This window comes from Elephantulus edwardii, unplaced genomic scaffold (genome assembly GCF_000299155.1).
Source record: "Elephantulus edwardii isolate Elephantulus edwardi_28Jun2011 unplaced genomic scaffold, EleEdw1.0 scaffold00088, whole genome shotgun sequence".
NCBI lineage: Eukaryota > Metazoa > Chordata > Mammalia > Macroscelidea > Macroscelididae > Elephantulus > Elephantulus edwardii.
In genome coordinates this window covers 1,019,740-1,040,925 of record NW_006399838.1, presented here as the reverse complement: position 1 = coordinate 1,040,925, position 21,186 = coordinate 1,019,740, and the positions used below count along the sequence as shown (strand labels likewise).

The 21,186-nt window shown below is 36.2% G+C and overlaps 1 protein-coding gene across 1 annotated transcript in view; it reads left to right on the top strand.

The window, feature by feature from the left end:
* The window catches only part of NAALADL2 (N-acetylated alpha-linked acidic dipeptidase-like 2), a 1,157,216-nt gene that overhangs the window by 1,127,236 nt on the left and 8,794 nt on the right, over positions 1–21,186 (top strand). The window lies entirely within an intron of this gene.

Sequence of the window (21,186 nt, the reverse complement as noted above, 5' to 3'; positions counted from 1 at the left end):
ATTATAGACTAAAAATTCCCCTTGTCTTCCTTTCTAATCCGGAAATAATTACATGCAAATAGGAACTGCTTCTTTATACAATAATTTTAAATAAGAGGAAATATGCCAAATATTTTTGAAAGAATAGCCTTCAATGTGCCAGTTAAAGTGTCTCAAATTTTTAAAAATTGCTAATTATAGTAGGTCTCGTTTGCCAATCACAACTTACGTGTGGTCTACCAGAGAAACTGAAAGATACATTGACTCAATCTAATTTTGCTGAGTGTTATTCGAAAACCAATACAATATAGCCTTGTCAGATAGGAAAGTTTAAGAGAAATGAAAGTCATAAACCAAGTGTTAAGCTTTCTCCTGCAGATTGTTACGATTGTCCTTGTTTCCAATCTTCTTTCTTCTTAATCATTAACTGTAATATTAGACAGCTTTTAAAAAGGAATAAGGAAAAGTTATCACCATTTTTTCCAAAACAGAATTTCTTATATAAGAATAGGAAAATCATTCTGAAACTTGAAAATTAAATATTTGCTTTTGTCATGTTTTATTTTGAAAAATATACACTGTTTTCTATTTTATGTTTTCATATAATAAGGTAAGTCACAAATGAAAAGCTTGCTAAGCTATCAATTCAGTCTTAATTGGCTAATTTTATGTAATTGATATAATGATTAATCAAATTTAACTTAAATGGTATGGATTGCATCTCAATGTCAAGAAAACATAGATTCTTACCACTGGACTGAACGGAGACATTGTGACTGGAGCACTGGTGGCATCATGGCAAGAACCTGCGCGGCAGTCCTGAAGGCATGTGGTTTGAATCCACCAGTTGCTCCATGGGAGACAGATGGGCTGTCTACTCCCATTCGATTAACTCTGAAAACCTCACAAAAGGTCAGCTGTAGGTTGGTCCTGACTCAACGGAACACCACAGCAGCAGTAATATCGAACACCTAACGTATATTGCCTTTCCCTTCATCCCGCATATGTTCACTCAAAGACATAGGTTCCAGTGATTAGAATGTGGTCATTTCTTTACGGCCAGCCTCACCCAACTAAACCAGCACATACACATGACTTCATTGTGTGTTAGGAAATGGATTTATTACGTAGATGTGCCAGTTATGAATCTTCACGCTTTCAGCACCCTCATCCTTGTTGACTATGTCGAATTGATTCTTGGTCAGGGTTTCTACAAATTACACTTCTGCTAAAAGATAGTTTGAAGTTTGAAAGAAAGAGATGTTTCTTCCTTTGTGTTTGTTCTTATTTTCATTTCCTTTCCCAGGCATTGCCACGCAGATAACAGCAGTGCATTCTGGTGGTGGTGTCCCAAATTGTGCTTTATTCCAACGCTGACGGCACTAGACTCTGAGACCCCCAGCTCTAGAAGCCCAGAGATCCCTCTCACACATCTGGGTCCTAGTTTCCCTGAACTCCATCTGTGAGTTCAGAGAGGTTAGCATCAGCCAAACAGTGACTCTTTTACAGAAGTCTGAACTTCAACTTCAGAGTACACCTTTTACAAGCTTTCATGATTTAATAATCCCAAACTCCCCATATCACCTCTTTCTATTGTTCGAACCTCTGTAATATTTTGTGTTCCCTCTGCGTCTTAAAATCAAAGGTGGTGGTTGTTACTGTGTACCCCTCAAGTTGGAACTGACCCATAGCTGACCCTCCAGCGGGTTTTCTGAGGCTGTTAAGCACATGGGAGGAGATTGCACAACCTTGTCTTGTGAAGCAGCTGATGGTCTTGAACCATTTAACTTCAGTATTGCAGAATAGCTTCTTGCCACTATGCTACCAAAGCTCTAAAATCAAATAGTCAACATAAAAAACCAAAACCCCTCATCGAGTGGGCTAGTGAGTAAGAAGTTGTGCTGTGGACACACAGGCAGGTGGTTCTAATCCATGGGGAAAAGAGAAGAAGTCTCCTTCCTTGTGATTTACAGCCTCTGAAAACCTGCTGGAGGGTCAACATTGAATTAGCCACAATTCCTCAGCAGTGAGCGGAGTTTAATAAGACAATACGATGTTTTCATAAGTAAGTGCTAAATGTTTAAAAATAATATAAAGCAGTGAGAGTTTTGTTTGTTTGGTTTTATCCTTTCTCTTCAGCTCGAGGCACATATGAATGGGAGGTTTTACTTATGGGTCTTAAAAATTAGTAAAAGAGACATTGAGGAAGTGTACAGGCATTTCCTGAGCAAAGCTTTCTAAAAGGAACCACAATTACTCTGTTACTAGAACATGCAAAATAACGTATCATATTGTTTCAGATCATAAAAATATGCATGTCCTGATGATAGGAGTAATATAAAAGTAGTTCCATAAAGAACCGTTGAGACATTTGCTTCTACAACTGAAGTACCTATAGGAGGTCTGCAGCTGAAAGGGACAAAACCAAATGGATTGCTTGGTGTTTTGTCTTTCTTTTGTTCGTTCCTTTGCTTTTACCGGCTGTATTTCACTGATTGATCCCAAAGATATGTCATCATGTCCAGAGCTGCTAGAAATTGCTGGTAACTGCCTCAGTTACAGAGCATCACTCCAACACTAACGAAACAACATGTGGGTTTGTAACCGTTACTTCCTCTTCCAGAAGCTATTTCAGCTTGATGGCTGTGTCCTGGCAGCATGACTGCAGGGAAAGCAGGAAGGTTAGTAAACATAAATAAACTTACTTAGGTCTTGGTTTCTTCCTTGTACTACAGAAAATTGACGACTGTAGCTTTCCATGTATTTGAGGGTATCCGCTTTGGAAGTGAGGATGGAATATGTTTATTGAGAGACCTCTGTGTACTACATAAATTGAACTTAATAGGCCACTATTTGAGATTCTCTGAAATGAACTTGTGTTAGATCACTAAAAAGGAAAAGGACTGAGGATAGACCAAAGGCATTTGACAATGACTGAAAGGCAATGTATTAGCCCACGTGAGTGTGGTCAGTAAGGTTGAATAAGAGACGATGAGGCCAGCTATATATACAAGGAAGAATACCATCTTCCTCCCTGTATACAACATATGCACGGTATTGTGTCCATATAGCCTCTTTTCAGAGATGGCAAATTATAGTATTAATGGACTTTTGATGAGCAAAACACAGTGGGAGCTTGAAGGTCAAGGCAGAAACCTGCATACTAGATTCCCATTTATCAGTGTTGTATGGTGCACATAGCAGCTTATTCTGTGCTTCTCCAGTTACAGATCTGCCAGCATTCCTAACATACACCATTGCCTCAGATTCTTACTCTCTCTTGAATGATATGGTGAAAGGTCTTAGTAGCAACAAGATATTGTCATGTTCTGTTAACAAGATGATAAGGATGCTGTGTGTTGAGTTGTTTTGTTTTCTCTGCCACTAAAATGTTAAATAATAGTGCGGATAAACTAACTTTCAATATTCTTATAAGGCAAAAAGAGGACTAATATATTTTATATTTTCAAGTAAAATATACTTACATGAATGTTAAGAAAAAATATTATTTAAAAGTCTCATTCTTTATATTTTGCCTAGAAAGAAATACTAAGAATCACTTTTAGTAATTTTTCTAAATGTCAGGTATTTCTACTTCCATATCAGAGAACTGTATGTTGTTTTTTATTGTTAGATGATATCTAGTCAAATGTGATTTATAGTGACCCCACAAACAACCAATTTAAAACCACCCTGTCCTGTGCCATCATTATCATCGATGACACTTTTAATCCACTGGTGCAGCCACTGTGCCGTTCCCTTTCGCTCAAGGTCAGCTTCTCGTTCACTGACCCTCCACCTTTCCAAGCAATAGCCGTTCTTAGCAATATCCCCAAAGTCTGTGAGGTGAACCTCTATCATTCTTACCTCCAAGGAAGTAGATGGCTGCACTTTTTCCAAGGGTGAAAAAATGTGCTTATTCTTTGACTGCTCATGGAATATTCAGTACTCTTCTCCAACACCACAGTTCAGAGACATCAGTTCGTCTTCTGTCATGTTCACTCATTATTCAGCTCTCAGATGCATAGCAAAGGATTGAAAATATCATGGCCTGAATTAGACATACCTTCGTCTTCAAGCTCACATCATTGCTCCTCATTAATTTGGAGGAGTTTCAGTGCAATACATCTCCTGATATGATCTCCTGACTGCTAATACCAAGGATAGTGATTGTGGATGAAAAAAAAATAAAATTGTTGACAATATCAATCTTTTCTCCACATATCATGATGTAACCTATCAGTGCACTGGTGAGGATTTTTGTCTTCTTGGTGTTGAGACGCAATGCATATGAAGACTGTAGTCCTTTATCTTCTGGAGCATGTAATTCAAGTCCTCTTCACTTTCAGCAAACAAGGTGGTGTCACCTGCATTGAAGATCGTTAGAGAACTTTCCTCATGCCCTGATGCTGCGTTCTTCCTTTTAGGATACAGCTTCTTGAATGATATGCTCAATGTACAGATTTAATAGGGATAGAGAAAAGATACAACCACAATGCACTTTTCCCCTGATTTTCAAGCATTCGGTGTTCCTTGTTGTGTTCACACAGGTGTTTAGTCTAAGTAAAGGTTTTGCATGTGCATAGTTAATTGATAGGGGGTTCCCATTCTTTTCATAGACAGTCATAATTTGTTACGATCCACACATTCAAATACTTTGCACAGTCAATAAAATACAAATAGATATTCTCCCAGTATTCTCTACTTTCAACCAGGATCCATCTGGTATCAGCAATGATAGAGATTTCTGATGTCATAGCCTCTTCTAAATCCAGCTTAAACTTCTTGTACTGTTACAGCCATTTTTTTAATGGTCTTCAGCAGTATTTTACTTTCATGTGATATTATTGATACTGTTGGATAATTTTCACATTTTTGGGGGGAGGTTACCTTTATTGAGAATAGAAAGAAACATGGATTTCTTCCAGTCTGTCGACCAAGCAGCTATCCTCAAAAATTTTTGGTATACAGTTTTGAGCATATCCAGGGCTACACCTGTTCATTTAAGGATGTTAAATAATAATTTATCTATTTCTGGAGCCTTATTTTATTTTTTTTTTTTTGCCAGTGCCATTTGAACTTCTTCCTTCATCACCATTTACTCTTGTTTATATACTCCTTGACTTTTTTCTGTGGCGATCAATTATTTTTTGGTACAGTGACTGTATATTCCTTTCATCTTCTTTTTATGCTTCCTTGATCATTCTGTCTCTCAATATTAAAATTTGAGGTTTGATGAATTTGCTTTTCATTTCTCTCAACATAGAAATGCTAAGTAACTTCTTCACTTTTGATTTTCAGCTCCAGCTTTTACATAGTCCTTTGCTTTGACTTCTTGAGCTGTACCACTTTGCTTGGCCTTCTTGAGATACTTCTTTAAATCTTCTGTTCATCTCTTTACTTTGACATTTCTTCCCTATGTTTTGGTTTCTTGGCACTCTTGTACAAGTTTCAGAATCTTTTATGGTATTAATTTTGGTCTTGTCTTCCTCTTCTATCTTTGTAATGACTTTTTACTCTTTTCTTTTTAAATGATCTTTAGCAATAATTTGCTTACATGTGATATTAGTGATACTGTGCAATAATTTCTTAAACCTGATGAATCACATTTCTTGGGAATGGGAACAAATATGGATCTCTTCCAGACAGCCATCCAGACAACTTTTTTCCAAATTTTACAGCGTAGACTGGTGAACACAGCCACCTCTGTATGTATTGGTTGAAACATGCTAAATTGTCTCCTGTCAAATTCCAGGGTCTTAATTTTTGCCAGTGGTGTCAATGCAGCTTTAACTTCTTCCTTCATTACCATTTGCTCTTGTTCATGTTATATTTCCTGAAATTTTTCAGTGTTGACCAATTCTTTTTGATACAGTGACTATATGTATTCTTTTCATCATCTTTTGATGCTGCCTGGGTCATTTAATATTTTGTCCATAACATCTCACAATATTGCAATAGGGAACAGTCAGAAGTTCAAGTGGAGTTGGGAAGAGTTGTGGTACCAGGGATATCATTGCTGTTGTCGAATAGACCCTGGAAGAACATAGCAAGTACCAGAAGAATACCTACTTTTGTTGTATTGGGTATGTAAAAGGCCCTTGACATTGTGAATCATAACAGACTATGGCTAACATTATGAAGAATGAGAATCCCAGACACTTTCTTGTGCTCATATGAAATCTATACCTAGATCAAGAAGCTATTGTTCAAACAGAACAAGAGAATACTGCATGAGTTAAAAGAAAGAACAAATGTACATCAAAGTTGTATCCTTTCTCTATGTCTTTTCAATCTGTGTGTTGAGCTAATAATTCAGGGAGCTGGATTCTATGAAGAGGAATGTGGTATTAGGATACATTGGTAGAGAACTTAGAGAAGTTCACATTGTTGGTTTAGAAGAGATTGTAGAACCTGGGATATCATTGCTGCTGTCAGCGGGACCTTTACTGAAAGCAGAGAATACCAAAAGAATGTTTATTTGTGTTTTATTGACTATGCAAAGGCATTTGATAGAATGGATCATAACAAACCATGGCTAACGTTGGAAAAAATGGGAATTCCCGAACTCTTCATTATTGTCATAGGAAAAACACAAAGCTCAAGAAACTCTTGTTTGATCAAAGCAAGGTAAAACTGCATGGTTTAAAAATAAGAGAGGCGTGTCTAGTGTTCCTCCATAACTCTGTGTCCTGGGAAAATCACTTGAGGATCTAGATTTAATAAGAAGAATGTGGCATCAGGATTAGAGAAAGACTTATCAACAACCTGCATTGTGCAACTGAAGCAACCTTGCTTCCAGACGGTGATGAGGACTGAAAACACGTGCTGCATAAGATCAAATCACCCTTCAATATGCATTACGTCTCAACAATCAACAAAAGCCTCACCCCTGGTCTGATAGGCTGCATCACGATTGTTGTTAGGTGCTGTCAGGTTGAATATGACTAATATTAACCCTGTGAACAGCAGATCTGAGCCCTGTGCTATCTTGTGCCATCCTTATCACCCTGGACCCTGAGTCCATTACTGCATTCACCTTATTAATCCATCCCATTGAGGACCTTCCTCTCTTTTACTGACCTTCCATCTTTCCGAGATTGATGTGCCTCTCCAAGGAAAAGCCTGTCTCAGCAACATAACCTAAGTACGTGAGGCAAAGCTTCATCGATCTTGTCTCCATTGAGCATTCTGACTGCACCTGCTCCAGGACTTATCTATTCTTTTTGCAGCCCATGAGATATTCAATACTTTCCTCCAACACATCATTGTGTCAAATGCATTGCTTTCAGCAACTGTAGAAAGTTTAAGTAAAAAGGAAATGCTGAGTTACAGCTTATTTAATATATTTTGCTTGCCTTCATGGTTTGTCTTCATGCATCAATAGAGAAAATATTGAAATTATCAATTATTTCATTTTACTTAGATAAACCACCTGAGAGATGGATAATGAAGAAAAAAATGACTAAAGAAGAATTGATACCTTTGAGTTGTGATGCTGGAGAAAAAGTCCTAAATATTTCATGGAACACTGAAAGATCAAATCAATATGTCTTTTTAAAAAGTGTAGCCAGACTATCCCTTAGATACTAGGTTAAAGCAGCTTTGTTTCTCATAATTTAGCCCTGTTTGCAGGAGGGGCTATTCCTTGGAAAGGAACATCAGGCTTGGAAAAATCAGTGAGAAGAAGACCCACCCTGAGATGGGTTGATACTGTGACCACACAGTGAACTGGTGCACAGAGATGATCTAGGCAGTGCAGGGTCTAGGACTTTAGGCAGCTCACTGTGAGCTGTAGTCCTCTCAGCAGCACCTAACAGCAACATAGATGTTGATCTTAATAAGTTCTGGTGGAATAATAGGTTATGTGTGAGGCTGCTAACCATAGATACGTCGTTTAAATACAACAACCACTTCATGGGAAGAGGATAAGGCTATATGTTGTTCCCTTATAGAATGGATAACAGTGGAACCGTTTGGGTTTTGTTTTTAGTTAGTGACCATACTCCGTTAGAAACTAGTAAAGAGAGGAAGAGCCTCAATAAAATAACTTAACTATAACAATCACAGCCAACCTGCTGACACCAAACTACAATATTATATCCAACTTTAGTAGATTCGGCAGAATTTTTATCACCTCTGTATTCCCATCTTGGTTTTAGTTGCAAATTTTTACCTCAATAGATAATCCCTTCCATTCAGCTGTAGCATTTCATGGTAAATTATGAAATTGTTCTTATAAAAAAAAAACCCTAAAAAACAGTGGGTTGGATATGCTTCATGTACATGTATCCAGGTAATTATTTTAACTATATTATAAAAATTCACTCAATCACTTTGTTTCTTTTTTTATCAGAAGAGATAGCTTTTCACAGATACAATAAGTAAGAATGAAATGAAATAAAAAAGCACAATGTATATACTAAAACATACCATCTTTTAAAAATGGTTTTTCAATTTTACTTACAGAACAATGTTTAAAAATACAAAGCTCAAAAAAAATACTTGCTTTTTGAACCCATATTGTTGTATTAAAAGAAACCTAGATTTTAACCATTCAAAATGTTGAATAAGTACTTAGTGTCTTACTAGACTGCTGCTTTTGTAAGAAAACATCCTTAGGTAATTATCACTGGTCATCTAACTTGATTTTTTGAAAGGGAGCTATTGTCCTGGGACAAAGAGGTAAATTTAGGGTTTCTTTCTGATGAGGTACTGAATTATTTTCAATTTGTAGTTTGTTATCTTCAGGTAGTTTGGAAAGGTTTCTGTTATTTTCTTGGAAAGCTTTTTCCTCTACTAACCTCAAATTTCTACTTAGTAATTATTGGAATATTATTTTAACAATAATCCAAAAATACTGAATTTCTATTAATACTACCTTTAAGATAATGCATAAAACTTTCTACAACTAAGTACTTTTCTAAATCTCAGTTCTACTACATAAGGGTCTTGTTACTTTAGACAAATAAATATTTTTATTTTTTTTAATCAAGTGACTAGAGAAATGGCACTTACTACATTGGATTGTTTTGAGAATTTTATGTGTTAACGGAAAGCCTTCAGAGTCTTTCAAGCATGTATTAAATGCTTAACAAGTATAAGCCATCATGATTATATAACAAATTGTAGACTGGTCCATCCTCAGAGTAGGTGGAACAAAAGCTGGGGTAATGAACCACAAAGCTGACCCCCAAAATATATAAATTGTTAATTGACATGATAAACCACAGCGTTTCTGTAATGTGGACACAACCAAGATAAGAGGAGAAGGGAGCGACAGAGGCTTGTAAAAAGGAGATAAAACATAGGCAACCTGCAGGAAAGGATGTGCACTTCATCTTGTTGTACTCATATAATGAGGACTAGGGGAGGGATTTGTAACATAGGAAGATAAAAACTCTTGGCAGACTGTGGAAGCAAAAAAGGCAAAAATAGAATATTTCAATGTATTCATTTTTTGCTTGACATACAAGATAGACTCTACAATTTTCTATCCCTGAGCAACTAACAAGATTACTTACTCACATGAAATGCTTAATACATTCTTCTGAGTAAACTAAGCAAAACATCAACGTTGAGTCAACTATTTATTTTGTTTTAAAAATCTAGTAAAGGTTATACTTTTGCCACTAGAGTTAATATTATGCAGAAAGTACTTCATATCCTTCATTTTACTCAGATCCATAATCAACACTGCTCATACCAGCAGAAAGGACATAAGGAGATGTTTTGGCCAAGTCTGCTTTCAGGAACCTCTCCAAAATACTAAAGAGCAATGATGTCAATTTGAAGACCAAGGTGCACCTGATTCAACCATGTTGTGTTTTTGGGTTTGTTTTGTTTTGTTTTGATTTGTTTTGTTTTCAATCACTTGCTGTGTATCTGAAAGCTGGAAAATGAATAAGGATTATAGAAAAAAAAAATGATGCCTTTGGGTTATAGTGTTGAAGAGGAGTACTAAATATCCCATTGCCTGCCAAAAGAAGGAACAGACATGGCTTGGGGAAAGTGCAGCCAGAACTCGTTGGAGTCAAAGACGGCAAAATTTCATCTCTCTTATCTTGGACGTGTTGCTAGGAGAGACTTTCTCGGAAAGGAACATCATGCTTGCAGAGGTGAAGGAACTGGAAAAGAGAGGAAGACCACCAGTGGGATATCCTGACTTGGTTACTGAAGCAATGGGTTCAAGTGAGACAGGGAGTATTGCACAGATTGAGACCCAATTCAAATCTGTTTATATGGTTGCTATGAGTCTTGCTCAACTTGAGGGTATCTAACAACAACTCCATGTGTCATCTTGTTACAATCTGGAAAGAAAGTAAAAACCATTTCTGTGATTTTGTGACTTCAGAATAAATCATTCCCAAAAGTAATAAAGAAAAGAACAACTGAAAAAGGGTAAAGGTAAATCTTAGAGATGTGGTTAAAAGGAAATCATCGTGATGTTAATTGCACGTGTCTGTATGATATTCAAGTGAAGTTTTTCTTGGAGATTGACAAGTCCTTTTTCTGGTCAGTGGAAGGTGAAATATTAAGGGATGTTAGATTACAAATGAGTTTGGGTATCCTAGTGGTAAGAAGCTGCTCTGAAATCCTAAAGACACACGGTTTGAATCCACCAGCTACACAGGGGGAGAAAGATGAGCGTTCTCCTCCCTTTCAATTAACTGCCTCTGAAAACCTTTTGGAAGGTCAGCTGTGGGTCTGTCTGAACTCAATGGTACTCAACAATATTGATGTATAGGTCACACAAAAATGTGGAAGCTGTAGCACACAATTATTAAGTGCTACGTTGCTCATCTTCTATTCAGCTCCTTCTTCCCTTTGCTTTGGCTTCTCGGCACACAGTGCAATATTCAGTTTCTTCTGACTTCCATTTTGCTAGTTTCTTCTTCTTCCTTCTTTGTAATAACTTTTTGCATCCTTCATAAATTTTATTCTTGTTATCTTCCCACAGCTCATCTGGTTTTCATCCATTAGTGTTCAAGGTCTCAATCCTATTCCCAAGTTAGTTTTTAAATTCAGGGTAGATAGATTCAAAATCAAATTTTGATTCCTGTGGATGTGATTTAACCTTTTGTCAAGAAGACAAGACAAAATATTATAACGAAATGTGCAAGAAGCTGGAGTAGAAAATCATAAGGGCCGAACATGCTTAGCATTTCTTAAGCTGAAGGAACTAAAGAACAAATTTAAGACATGGGCTGCAATGCTTAAGGATACATGAGCAGAATACTGAATGGTTGAGGAAGCAGTAAAAGAAGATAGGAGTATAGAGAGTTATTGTACCAAAAAGAAGTGGCTAATACAGGGAATTTCAAGAACCGATATATAATCAAGAGACAATAGGGATGAAAGAGGAAGTACAGGCTGTTCTGAAGGACATGGCAAAATATAAAGCCCCAGGAATTGATGGAATACTAATTCATGTATTTCAACAAACAGATGCTGCCCTGAATGTGCTTACTAAGTTGTGCCAAGAAATCTAGAGGACAATTACTTGGCCAACTGATTGGAAGAGATCTATAGTTCTTCCCATTCTGAAAAAAGGTGAATGGCAGAGTGTGGAAATTATTACCAATATCACTACTATCATACCCTAGTAAAATCCTGCTGAAGATTATCCACGAACGACTGGAACAGTACATTGACAGAGAACTACCAGAAATACAAGCTGGATTTAAAAGATGCCATGGTGCTAGGGACATTATCACCAGTGTCAGATGGATCTTGGCAGAAAAAAAAAAGCACTAGAAGAAAGTCTGTTTTTCATTAGCTATACAAAGGTATATAATTGTGTGGATCACAATAAATTGTGGCTAACCTTGAGGAAAAGGGGAATCCCAAAACACTTGATTGTGTTTATGTGAAACCTATACTTGGACCAAGAAGCAGTCCTCAGAAGAGAACAGGAAAACACTGCATGGTTCAAAATCAGGAGAGGAGTGAGTTAGGATCCATCCTGTCTCCATACCTTTTAAATCTATATACAATACATCGTTTGGAAAGCAGGGCTTTATGAGGAGGAATGGGACATTAAGATTAGAAGAAAATTCATCAACAATCTATATTATGTAGATGACACAATCTTGCTTTCTGAAACTGAAGAAGACCTGAAGTGAGTGCTACAGAAAGTCAAGGACTGTAGTCTTCAATATGGATTGAAGCTCAATATCAAGGAGACAAAGAATCTCACCACTGGGCCAATTGGCAGCACCATGATAGATGGAGAAGAGATTGAGGTTGTTAACAATTATCACTTGCTCAGGTTCACATTCAACAGTCTTAACACCAGCATCAGGAAATCAAAAGGTAAATTGCATTGGGAAAATCTGGGGTCAGGGACCTCTCCAGAGTGCTAAAAAGCAACGATGTCAATCTAGAGACTAAGGTGCACCTAAATAAACCAGGCCGGTCTTCACAATTATTATGCTTCAGAGAGCTGGACCATGACTAAGATAGCAGAATTGATGCCTTTGAGTTGTTGTGCTGGGGAAGAGTCTGGAACATACACCATGGACCACCAAGAAAACAAATTGTTCTATCGTGAAGATGGTGAAACTAAGTTTCTCCTTGGAGGCTAGGATTTTGAAGCTCTGTCTCTCATAATTTGGGCACATGGCCAGGAGAGAGCAGTACTTGGAGAAGGACATTATGCTTGAAAGAGTGGAGGGATAGCACAGGAGAGGGAGACTCCAGATGAGATTAATTGAGAGTAACTAGGGCAATGAGGGTTGATGTGTCAGAATTAGTGACACTGGCTCAGGACAGGGCAGGGTTCACAGCTCGTTGCTATGGGTCACAAGTCACTTGAAGGCATATAACAAAAAGAGTACTAATAGAAATAACTATAATTTGAACCTATTAGGAGCTCTACAGGAGGAAAGACCCAGCGATCTGGCCCCATAAATATTACAGCCTAGAAAACCCTATGAGGAAATTGTGTCTGTCTTTGAGTCTATAAATCATGTAGTCTGTAAATTTTATTTGTAGGGAGCTCTGGTGACTAGTTATAAGAAGCTACACCCAACGCTGAGGTATTAGCTTAAAAGTTGGTTTGTCAACCATTATGTTGGCCCTCTGTGGTCTCCTGCTACCTTAACTGCAGACACATGGTCATCAACAGCTGTGGAACTAGGATAAGAGAGAGTGCTTCCCACACTGAGTGGCAAGACTTGAGGGAGAACAGAACGAGACCCTAGTGAGAGCAAGATCCCAGAAACAACAATGGTGTAGAGATTGTCGAGAAACTATGGAATGGCTGTGCAGAGATTCTGAGAAGGTGTAACCTAAGGCTTTTGCATTTGTACTGGCCACAATTAAAGTTTTGTTTGCCAGATGATTGAAAGTCAAACACTTATAACTGCTCTGAGGCAAGACTGAGGAAATCAGAGGATTCTTGAATTTGTGTTGCCAAACTAAACCCAGGATTTTTATTAAGAAATTATATTTTGTTGTTAATCTGGTTTAGGACTGCTGAACTAAACCTGGAATTGCCTTGTGAGATATTCTTTGCCTCTCTCATTCCCTAACTTATTTCCCTAATAAATCCCATTCTTAATATCACAATTGTGATAAAGTCTCTGAATCAACAGTAAATGTTGGACCCATTATTGGTAGAACAAAGTACAGGAGCATGGGGGTGGGGGAGTGTGTGTGTCTGACCTCGCAGCTATTTGTTTGCTGCAATGGATTCTATTGATGAGGAAAGTTCCCCTTTGTGAAGTGGGCAGAAATTAGGCTCAGCTACTTCCATTGCCACATTGCACAGGCTCCTTCCACAAAGCTCAAAGGCAGTAGGTTCAAATCCACAAACTACTCTGTGGGAAAAGGATGGCAATCTCCTCCCACATGATTAAACTGCTTCTGAAAACCCACCAGTGGGTTAATTATGGGTCAGTTCCAACTCCATTGTACTAAAAAACAACTATTACAATACCAGAAATATGTCCATTTTTGTTTTAGTGACTTTGCAAAAGCATTCGGTTGTGTGGATCACAACAAATTATGGCTGACATTGAGAAGAATGTAAATCCCAAAGCACTTAATTTTACTCATAGGTTAAATTTAAGAAGGATGTATGTTAAGGATATATCCTTTCTCCATCTATATGCTAGGCAAGTTATTTGAGAAACTGGACTGTGTGAAGAAGATTGTGTCATCAGGTCTGAAGTAACATTCATCAATAATCTGTACTATTGAGATGATAAAACCTTACTGCTGAAAGTGAAGAGGACTTGAAGTGCCTCCTGCAGAATCCTTGTCTCCAAGGAGCAGCCTGGTTTAACCCTCTCCTGGGCAAACTTGTTTTTTCTCTTATCAGTCCATGGTATATTGAATACTCTTCTCCAGCACCAAAGTGCAAAGACTTCGTCTCCTATCATACCTAGTCATTGTCCAGCTTTCTGATGCATAGCAAATAATTCCAAAGACTATGGCCTGGATCGGGTTACCTTAGTCTCAGCCTGACATCATTGTTCTTCAGTGCTCTGGAGAGGTCTCTGACAGCTGACTTTCTAAATGCAATTTATCTTTTGATTTCCTGGCTGCTGATACCAAGAGTGTTGACTGTGGAGTCAAGCAAACTAAAGCTATTAACTATCTCAGTCTCTTCACTATCCATCCAGATGCTGCCAATTGGCCCAGTGGAGAAAATCTTTGTTTTCTTGGTATTGAACTTCAATCCCTATTGAAGGCTGTAGTCCTTGATCTTCTGCAGCAAGCTTTTCAGGTCCTCCTTAGTTTCAGCGAGCAGGGTTGTATCATCTGCATAACGCAGTTTGTTGATGAGTCTTCCTCCAATCCTGATGCCACATTTCTCATTTGAATGGATATTTTGGGTTGTGATTTATTCATATTATCCTTTAAAATATAGATGATGGTTAGGTTGGGTTTTTTGTTGTTATTGATGGTGATGTTGTTTTAACTGTTACTTTTTGTTTGTTTGTTTTGTGTGTGTTGTGTGTTTGTTTTTTTTTTTTCTGGTACTTGTTTTAATACAAATATTAACGTAGTTTTAAAACTCTTGTAACAGTGATAGCCTAACTTTGTGACACAGATCCCTAGATAATTGGATGACACAACATTTTTTGTTGTTGTTGTTGTTGCATTTAACTGGCTATTTAAGGAGTTGTCAAATCTTCACCATGCATTGTACTCTGTAGATGGCATTTGGAGAGGTTCATGCTTTTGTACTTAACCTCAAGGAGGAAAATACTACCAAACTATAGCAATTATCTCTCTATTGCTCCATTGCAAATCATTTCCAAATTTAGGGGCCTATGACAATCACCAGTTATTTTGTTCATACGCTTCATTTTGATGACTGGGGCTGGGCTCGGTTGAGTGGCACTTCTAGTTTGGGTTGGGTGATACAACTTTTGCTAAATTTATACCCTCAATCAGTATTTCTGCTGTTAGGCTTGCTGGAGGTTAGTGCATGTACAAGGTAAACAGCATCTGTGCTTCTTGTGTCTTCTCTGTTTCAAGCAGTCTAATCCAGGCTTGTTCACAAAGTAACTGCAAAGTTCCAATAGAAAGCAAGACACATGCATGATTTTTAAAAATTATTTTAATAAACTCTCTTTTGTTGCAGTAGATTCAGAAAACACTGACCAGACCCTGAGCAACTGCATGAATTTTGAAAATATACATTTGCTGCTTCTACCATATTCTCTCGGTCACAGAGTCAAATAGCTGGGAAATAGATTCTGCTTCTTGCTGAGAAGAGCCACAAAATCATCTTTTGTAGGGATCGGCATACAGGGGTGGAGATAATTGGAGCCTTTTTTTTTGCAAGAAATTTACCAAACATCTCTGTTTTAGTTGTCTGAGTGATATCTTGACAATCTCAACAATGATTTTTACTTTTATTCTGAGTTTATTAGTATAGGCCACATTCAAATTAAGCCAAAATAGTATTTGCATTATAAATATTATAGCCTTATATTTTGTGAATTTCAATAGATATAATGTCCAAGCAAAAGAATTGTTTCTAATGCTAGTGTAAATATAGTACTCCATTGATAACTGTACAGTACACTTCCCATAATACTTAAAAAGATAACAGTTTTAAGAAATTGAACTGGCCTTTCACTTTGGATTCAACTCAGTCTGTTATGAAAGTCACAATTTATTGTTTAGTGTGATTTCATTTAGGAGTTTCTCAACATGGGGTATAATGAATATTAATTCAAGTTTAGAATGGGTGATATCCGTTGCCAAATTACAAATAAAAAGACAGTAATTTCCATAATTAATTTGCCAATTCACACACATGCGGATGTCTCATAAGGACTTTAGATGCCATTGTTTCAAAATTCTTTTTTTCTTATTTCAGTTTCCTTAGTCACACTTGAGCAGGATGATTTGTCAGTTGAGCAAAGCAGCTTCATCTCCTTCACTGATCCTGTTGGAGTTATTAATTAGGTTGCTGAGTTTAGCTCTGCACTTTTCTGGTCACCATGATGTGTCATTGAAACAGACCCATTAAAATGAGTGATGTGTGTTGTAATTTCATTAGTGTCATCAATAATGTATTACACTTTCCTTTTAGTAGTCTCTTTGTGTTGAGTGTGGGTCAGGATGACTGTATGAATTATATTTATAAGATCCAAATTGTTTCAGATGAGAGAAGATAGGCATGAGGGTGGAATTAATGTTATTTTAAACATGATAACTACTAAAATGATTTCAGTTAAATAGTTTAATTAGATTTGATGTCTCTACATGCCATGCTGAGGTACATGTTGTGTATATGCAAATAAGATGGTAATTTATTGCATTAAATCCATGCTAAAATAGTCCATTCGTTCAGCAGGAAAATGATTCTGAATGGAAGTTCAACAGGTGAATGTAAGAACAGGAATGGTTCAATAAAGTCTTGATTTGTGAAGCTGTATAGGTCAAAGTATTCACATGGAAATCTTTATGTATATGCAATAATTTTTCTATTTTTTTCCTTCTTGCTGGATATGCATATTTTGATTGGTTATTGGACAGATTGCCAGTTTTTTTGTTTTTTTTTTTTGTGTGTGTGTGTGTGTGTGTGTGTGTGTGTGTTTAAAGACTATTAGGAAAGAGAGAGAATAATATCATACATATTGTTGAAATATTTTTACTTCTTTTGTCTAAGGCTCAATTTTGATGAAATTACATGAGAATATAAAGAGTGTTTGAGGGGAAGTTTCCATCAAGAGCACTTATCTAGTTGAAATATTTTCAAAGGCAAGAAGCATTTGCACAATGAAAAATGATACAATAGGGGTCTTTTTTTGATATAGTAGTTTTTTTAAAATACACTTTTAATTGTGATTTTAACAAATATTTACAGGGAATGTAGATTTTAATTTATTCATAGTTGTATATTTAATCCCTCACTCTACTTTCCCTTTCCCCCAGATCATGCTTTTTTTGTTTGGTTGTGTGTTTTTTTTTTTTTAATATTCACTTATTGTTGTATAAATACCTACCTCCCCGTACAACCTCAGACCTCTTTGCAATGACAAAACTCTTATTCTGGGCAGTTGTCATATGTATAATGACTAAGCATATATTTATTCATTTCAGATAGTTCGTTCTTTCTTTCTTTCTTTCATCTGATCCAATGCAATGGTCACTATTTATCCACTCTTATCCTATTCTCCTCCCAACCCCCCATGCCAGACTTGTTTTATAACAGTGGTGCTATGCAGTATTCGCCCTTTTGTGACTGAGATATTTCACTCAGCATGATGTGCTCCAGGGTCCCCCATGTTGTATAATGTTTTACAAGGTCATTGTTTTTCAATGCTGCACAGTATTTCATTGTATGACTATACCATGTTCTGTCCATTCATTTGTTGATGGGCACTTGGTTTGCTTCCATCTCTTTGCTATTGTAAATAATGCAACAACAAACATGGATGTGCCCATGTCTATTTGGAAGGAGTTTATGCTTTCGTTAGTGTATACTCTCAATAGTCAAATGCTATTTCTACTTTTATTTTGAGGAAGCACCATACTCCCTTCCAGAGTGCTTACATGATTTTACACTCCCACCAGCAGGCAGTAAGGGTTCCAGTATCTCCACAACCTTGCCCTGTTTATCTTTGCTATTGTTCCTGGGGTGAGATGATATCTTTTATATGTTTTTATTTACATCTTTCCAATAGCTAGGAAGTTTTAATATTTCTTCATGTTTGCCATCTGAATTAAAAACCCAAAAGCAGGAGAGAACAAAATAGGTGAATGAAACCTTCTAAAAATCAAATCCCTATGCACATCAAAAAATTTTCTCCAGCAGGGTAAAAAGGTAAGCCACAGACTGGGGAAAAAAAATTTGGTGATGACTTATCTGATAAGGGATTAATACATAAAATTTATAGAATGCTCCATTACCTCAACAACAATAAAAAGGTAAACAATTCAATAGCAAAATGGGCACAAGATATGAAGACACTTCATCAAAGAAGACAGTAGTAGTTTAGCTCCCAGGGAAGATGATGAAGTACTTATAATAGATGGTTAAACATGTAAAAAGGTTATCAGAACTAAAATGTATATAAAAATTTGTGTGAAGAATTGTAAAGACAATGGCTACATTGTTTTTTACTTTGTCAGTCTTCCATTTAGATGTTAAACAAGAGCATATGCTAAATTACTTATTTTAAGAAAATAATATAAATACAAGAATGTGTTTCATATGTGTGTAGAATTAAATTATTTTTAACATAGAAAAAGATAAACTGAAAGTGTTGGCTCCCTTCTAAAAATCTGTAGGAGAAATTATCCATTTTACAAATTTTAAAGTACATTGCATGCTGTTCTCAATTTTTAATTAAGGTAACACCATCTATAAAAGTGAGAAAATCTATAACTTTACTATACAAGAACAATCAACTGAATTATATTAGTCTTCATCCAAATTGAAGGCTGTTTTGATATGATTACCTAAACCTAGTCACTTAAATCCAACTAAAAACTCATTCTTGATAGTTTTAGGCTGATTTGTATCCAGTTTGGAATGAAATGGGCATGTGTGCTTTTTTTATAAAATAACTTGTAACAAATTTACCTCTTGAACCTTGTGGCATAGGGGATATATGCTTAACAACTAGAGTTTCACACAGTTAAACAAAAATCCCTTTCTGTTTTCATGGCTATTTACAGTTATTATAAAAAAGCATGTTGGTGTGTTGCTTGTTTTGTAGGAAAAGCAAGTGTTAGCAATTTTTTATTACACTGTATTGATCTAAAAGAAATATATGTAATTATTTCCACTTTAAAAACTACATGGTGTTTCCATATGATTTGTAAACGCTCATTAACATGAGTAAGAGGAAAAAATGAGCAATTAATACTTGCTTGAGGCTCGTTAAATTCATAGTCATTTGTTCAAGAAAATTTCAAAACACACACACACGTATACGTATATGGCATTTCTTATGTTTTAAGCCTAAACAGCGTTTTACAATATAGTTTTATTCTTTCACATTATCTCCCTTCTAAATCTTCTGTAACAGCCATGGATAAAAATTTACATAAGTATATTCAAAACTATGCTCATGCTTAAATGAATTGCTACTGAGGGATTAATCGTATAACCTTTATGAGCATGTTTTATTAATATAACCTTATCATTAAATTGAATATTAATAATGTTTAGTATTTAATAATGGTAGAATATATAGACAGGATTTTACTTCGTGATGTTGTGTTTTGAAAATACAAAAAAAATACACCATAATCTGCAATTAATTTAATGTCTTTTCCATAATGTACTAATTATATTATTAAATGCACTTAAAGTATAATATTTTAACAAAAATCATAACAATATTGTTTGTCAGTATGCTCTGTCCTTTAGGAGTAGAAGCATTAGACACTGCTTTTGAAAATGTCTATGTTATTGTTAATAATCTAGGTATTGTTAATTCTTGAAATATATTTCCTGTGGAATTATTTATCATTAAATGTGAAATTGATAAAGTAGAATTATTCAAAACAATGAAAAATATGAATGTTTATCTGTGTTCATAATGGTGTCTACAAAGGAATATTTTTATAATGAGTGAAGAACAAAATGTTGAAACTGCTTTTAATCTTTAAAATATTTTCCATATAAAATCATTTTCTTTATATCTAACACCATTGTCAGTTTGTCACAGTGTTGTTGCTTGCATATTACAATGACACTAAGAGCTATGACACACATATTTCAAATTTCAGAAGAATCACATATAGTGGACAGACTTGTTCCATGGAGCTTCTAGACAAAGATGGTGTAGGAAGGGAATCTTTGTAAGCTGCACCAAAAAAGTAGACAATGAAAATCATATAGATTACACTGCTGTTGTTGTTAGGTGTCGTCAAGTCTTAGACAACTCACAATGACCCTATGAACGAAAGGCCTGAATACTTGTATAACGTTCATTGTTGCTCCAACTTCATAGAGTTTTCAGAGGCAAGCTATTTTGTAAGTGGATGCCACTCCTTCCAACCCTGTTTTAATTGGGGAGCTCCACCAAACACTGTCCACCATGAGTACAATTATTGCATTTGGCACATCACTGTCACAATGTTTAGCATCAGAGCCACCACGAATTACCTCTGTACAGCAAATAGACAGACCAGTGATATACTGCTTAGAAGACTGTTTAACCAAAAACAAAGCCAGGCCTGAGGACGACATGCCCATGGGTCCAAGTGCCTTTTTAAATAGGAGTCCAAATTCAATCAGCTCCCACTAGGATATCATTTAATTTGTTTAATTTGGGCATATCATCAGGGAAGTCCAAGTGCTATACAAGGACATGTTTGTTATAGTAGGGGAGCAAACAACAGAAACATTTAGTGAATTGACTGGCTTCACTGTAGCTGTAAGGATGGACTGGAAGATAATGGAAATTCTTAGGATGACACAGAATCAGATAATACTTCTTTCTCTTGTAAATATGGCCACCATGAGTCACTGTTGACTTTATGGCAGCTAACATCATCTCTGTTACTATGTATTTAAAAATCTTTATTAAATACGTTACTATGACTTGTACTCTGACACAAGCAGTCACATGCAATGTTCTTCCTCTTTAAATAGCAAGAAGCTCTGTTAATGTGAGAAGGGAAAAAGTGACCTTGTAAATGCTATATCTTTTAGAAGACTACCTGTTGTTGTTGTTGTTGTTATGTGCCGTTGAATCGTTTGCGACTCATAGCGACCCTGTG